The 5330-nt window shown below is 48.5% G+C and overlaps 1 pseudogene; it reads left to right on the forward strand.

The window, feature by feature from the left end:
• The first annotated feature begins 2428 nt into the window (after positions 1-2428).
• LOC112818032 (histo-blood group ABO system transferase-like) lies at positions 2429-3293 on the forward strand (annotated as a pseudogene).
• Positions 3294-5330: the final 2037 nt, after the last annotated feature.

Genomic DNA, 5330 nt, shown 5'->3' on the forward strand with positions numbered 1-5330 from the left:
TGCTTCAGGGTGAATGCATACCTTTACGACAGTATCACAACGTTTTCTTGACTGTTGCTCTGTATTAGATTTGAACTTTGGAAGTATGACCTTTCACCTTTGATTTTCTTTTTCAAGGTAGTTCTGGCTATCTTGTGGTCCTTTGAAATTCCATATGAATGTTAGGATTAGCTTGTGCATTTCTTCCCAAAGGCCTTTGTGAATTTTCTTGGGAACACATTGAATTTCCACATCGCCTTGTGTTCTACTGCCATCTTGTCACTAGCATGTCTTTTCATCTCGATGGGGTGTCTTCAGAATTATTTAGGTTTCTCTTACTTTCTTTCAGCAATGTTTTGGACCATTCAGTGTACAAGATGTGCACCTTGATGACATCTATTCCTAAATATTTGGTTAATGTTGATGTTCCCTAAAATGGAATTGTTTTCTTAAACTCCTTTTTGGATGATTCATTGCTAGTGTATACAAATAAGAGAGATTTTTGTGTATTGATATCTTGTCCTATAACTTTGCTGAATTAGGTAACTGGCTGTGATCATTTTTTGTTGATTCTTTAGGAAGCTCTGTATAAGATGATGTCATCCCTGGTCTCTGAATAGACAGAGTTCTAGTGTTTCCTTTCACATGTGGATGCCTTCTTTCTTGGCTTATCCTTCTGGGTAGAACTTTCAGTCCAATATTGAGCAACAGGTGAAAACCAGCATCCTGTCCTTGTTCCTGATTTCAGAGTAGAGCTGTCCATCTTCAGACTTAAGCATGGTGTTTGCTAGAGATTCAATGAGAAAATTACTCCTTATTCCTGCTTTCGTGAGTATTTCTATCAGCAACAGACATTGGACTTTGGTTAGAACATTTTCTGCATCAATTAATATGAACACATGTTTTTATTTAAAAATTCATTGTGCTGTATAACATTGCTTGTTTCACTCTATTGAATAACTTTGAGGTGTTTGTGCAGTCACTTGCTTAGGGTGCACAGTCTATTTATGGGCTCTTGCTTTTGCAATTCTTCTGATCTAGCTTCTTACATCTATATTAAGAAAGGTACAGGAATACATTTTGCTGATTTTGTGGGGTTGGTAATAGTGGTTAGGGCTAGGGTTAGGAGTTAGGGATTAGGGTTAGGGTTAGGGTCTCCCTGTCCCCTGCTGCACAGAACCCATTCTCCTCTGGTAACTAGAGTGATATTTTAGAACATAACCTTTGGGCCTCTCTGTGGTCTGCTCCCCTCCTGCCCGTCCTCTCCAGCCTCACCTCTTCCACCACGGCCCACCCTTCTGTGGGCCACCCAAGTGTGTGGTTGTCCCACATGTGCCCTGGGCCTGACTACAAGCCTTTGCTTTTGCTGTGCCCTCTGCCAGGATCACTCTTCTATCCCCTGCTTCATATCTGGCTTGTTCCCCCATTGGCTGGGTCTTGACTTGCCCTCTGGTGACCTGACTCATGTCTGCTGGTTGAGTGTGCCTGTCCCCTATTTAAATGTAGTGCCCACCTTTCCTGTGTGAGTGATTTACTAACCTGCCGGGTATGGGGCAGGCACAGGGAAGTAGCCTTAGCGCCTACGCAAAAACATCAGTCTCAGAGGGGCTCACCACACTTGCCTATAATGGGGGAGCTGCTGTCCTCATAGGGGGGAGCAGGTAGTACCCTTAAAGGGAGACCAGCCATGGGACGTGTTTGGATAAGACTTTGAACTTTTGGGGCCGGGGAGATGTAGACCTGGACCTGGAAGCTCACACCGTTGGATTCAAGCCTGGGACCTAAGCAAGCCCCCTCTCTTCCTGGTGTTGTCTTTTGCCTTCCCTGTCCATGGGCTGGACCTGATTCCTGATGTGGCAGAGTTTGAGGGTGACCCCTCCTAGGAATACCAGTGGCTTACTGAGCACCTTGTCAGCAGGATGCCCAGCAGCCTTCCAGGGAGGACCCTACAGGAAGTGGAGACAGGTCTGTGGGGGCCAGCGGCAGCCCACTCAAAGCAAAGTGGGACAGGTGGCCGGCCCTGCTGATTCTAGCCACTCTGTAAGACATAGAAATGAGGGCTGTGCCCAAAGGTGCTTCCTTCCTGGAAAGTGGGGATGGGATCTGCAGGGGGGGCGGCCAGTGGAGGGCACCTGCAGGGTTTGCCCAGGAGCTCAGCACAGGGGGAGTGTTCCTGGCTCCAGCATGCTGACTGTGGGGTTGCATGGGTTTCCAGCCTCTGAAGCCTCAGGTTCCCCTTTGGAAGTCAGGCTGCTGATGGCCCCCATCTCTGGGAACAGACATTAGGAAGGTCCTGCTGGCAGATTCCCTCAGGAAGGTCAGGAGGTGGCTGTTGCTTAAAGCAGCCCAGGGCCTGTCCCCTTGAAGAAAGTGCACACATCCATGGCCCCCAACTCTGGTGTCCTGCTGCCAGCCTCTGGCAGTGGCCCTCTTCCTGCCCTGTCCACAGCCCCTGTGGATGCGTGGTCCTCCTGGAGCTGTTCCTGCAGATGGTAGAGAAGAACTTCATGGTGGGGCACGGGGTCACCTACTATGTTTTCACCAATCAGCTGGCTGCTGGCCCCATGTGCCCCTCCATGTGGGCCGGAGGGTGGTGGTTCTCATGGTGGACACAGGGTCACTTACTACGTCTTCACCGACCAGCTGGTTGCCGTGCCCCGTGTGCCACTCTGGGAGGGCCGGAGTGTGGTGGTCCTCGAGGTACATTGCGTCCTGCACCGACAAGATGTGTCCATGTGGCACATAGCAATGATCAGCCGCTTCCACGAGCAGCGCTTCCTCTGTGACGTGGATGACCTGGTGTGCGTGGATGTGGATGCGGGAATGAAATTCTGGGACCATGTGGGCATGGAGATCCTGTTCCCCCTTTTTGGCACCCCACACACGGGTTTCTACTGGGCAGCCCACGAGGAATTTAGCTGAGTGCTGGACACAGTCCCACACCCACATCCCCAGGGACCAGGGCAACTTTTACTACATGGGGGCCTTTTTGGGGGAATTGGTGGTGGAGTTTCCCCGACTGACTTTGGCCTGTCACCAGGTGATGGTGGTCAACTGAGCCAATGGGATTGAGGTCGTGTGGCCCGATAAGAGCCACCTGAACAGGTACCTGCTGGGCCACAGGCCCACCAAGGTGCTGTCCCCGGAGGACCTGTGGGACCCACGGCTGCTGGGCTGGCCGCCCCATCATTCCCTGGGTCATGAAGAAGCTGAGATCCATGGCTGTGCCCAAGAATCACCAGGACAGGGGGGCGGAGCAAGATGGCGGAGGAGTAGGAGACCTAGATTTCATCTGGTTTCAGGAATTCAGCTGAATAGGGATCAAACCATTCTGAACACCTACGAACTCAACAGGAGATCAAAGAGGAGAGTAGCAACAACTCTCTGAACAGAGAAGCGACCACTTACTGGAAGGTAGGACGTGCGGAGAAGTGAATCCGAGGCGATATTCGGGAGGATAGACGGCGGGGGAGGGGCCTCCGTCGGCCACTTCTGGCAAGTGCTAGAGCCGCGGAGCACAAAATCGGAACTTTTAGAAGTCGGCTCTGCTGAGGGACGTCGCTCCAGTGGCTAAGCGGGGGTGGAACCCTCGCGGGACAGTGTGGTCTCAGGACCCTCGGGGTCACAGAAAGACCGGGGGAGCCTGAGTGCACCAGAGCTCCCAGGTATCAGAGCGGGGAAGCCGGCTGCAGAGACGGAGCTGAGGCGCGGGCTCTCAGCTTGGGGTTGCCATAAACTGTGATCCGCGGCCCAGTTGGGCCACTGCTCCTGCAGCAGGGATCCAACAGGTGGCAGATCCGGGGAGACTCCCCTTCCTTCCCGGGGAGGAGCGGCGCGGGAACGCACCGCAGGGATCTGCTGGGTTTGGAGACTCCACACGAGGTCGGGTGCCAGAGATACAAACGCTCGGTCACAGGCTGGGTGAGCACGGAGAGCGGCCGGAGACCAGGGACAAGGGAGTGACTGCTTTTCTCTGGGGGCGCACTGAGGAGCGGGGCCCCGAGTTCTCAGCTCCTCCGGGTGGAGATTGGGAGGCCACCATTTTTGCCCTGGTCCTCCAAGGCTGTACGGAGAGCTTGCAGGGAAAAAAAGCTCCTGAGATCAAACCTGAGCAGCTTGCTTAGCCCGGACCGACAAGGGCGGAGCAATTCAGCCTCCGGCAAAGACATTTGGAAACCACAGCAACAGGCCCCTCCCCCAGAAGATCAGCATGAACAGCCAGCAAGCCAAGACCAAGTTCACCGATCAAGGAGAACAGGAGAACTCCAGCGCTAGGGGAATACTGCACATAGAATTCATGGCTTTTTTTTTTACCATGATTCATTAGTTCATCAAAGTTAATTTTTGTTAACTGTTTCTTTTTCTTTTTCTTTTTCCCTTTTTCAACCAACATCTTATCAATCTTTAAAAAAAAAAAACAGAAACACTTTTTATTTTTCATTTTTAGAGTCATATTTTATCCCTTCATAGTAGTTACCCTTATTTTTGGAATATATATATATATGTTGTTCTCTCTTTAAAATTTTGAGATACAGTTTCTTCTAACAGATAAAAATATACCCAAAATCGCTAGTGTACGGTTCTGTTCTAGTCTCCTGCCTGATCACATTATCTCCCTTTTTTTTTCTTTTTTTTTTTTTAAATCTTCTTTCTTTTTTCAAACAACTTATCTTATCAAGTCCTTTTATAAAATCTTGTATAATTTTCATCTTTATAGTCATCTTCTATCCCTTCATTGTATCAACCCTTATTTTGTACAAATATGTCTTTCTTCCTTTAAAATTTTAGGAGGTACTTTTTTCTAACAGACCAAAATACGCCCAAAATCTAGTGTGTGGCACTGATCTATGCATTAGCCTGATCATATGTGATCACATTCTGCTTTTTTTGTATTGTTCTGTTTTTGTTTTTATCTTTTTATCTTTTTTCTTTTTTTTCTCTCTTTCTTTTTTCTTTCTTTCCCTTTCTTTTCCCCTGGTTTCAGGTCTTTTCTGATTTGTATACAGTATATTTGCTGGGAACGTTGTAGCATTTTGTTCTCTCATTCATCTATTCTCCTCTGGACAAAATGACAAGATGAAAAAAATCACCTCAGCAAAAAGAACAAGAGGTAGTACCTTCAGCCAGGGACCTACTCAATACGGACATTAGTACAATGTCGGACCTAGAGTTCAGAATCATGACTTTAAAGATACTAGCTGGGCTTGAAAAAAGCGTGGAAGTTATTAGAGAAACCCTTTCTGGAGAAATAAAAGAACTAAAATCTAACCAAGTCAAAATCAAAAAGGCTATTGATGAGGTGCAATAAAAAATGGGGGCACTAACTGCTAGGATAAATGAGGCAGAAGAGA

The sequence above is a fragment of the Callorhinus ursinus genome, unplaced genomic scaffold (genome assembly GCF_003265705.2).
Source record: "Callorhinus ursinus isolate GAN/ISIS: 27379988/994484 unplaced genomic scaffold, GSC_fseal_2.0 scaffold880, whole genome shotgun sequence".
Taxonomy (NCBI): domain Eukaryota; kingdom Metazoa; phylum Chordata; class Mammalia; order Carnivora; family Otariidae; genus Callorhinus; species Callorhinus ursinus.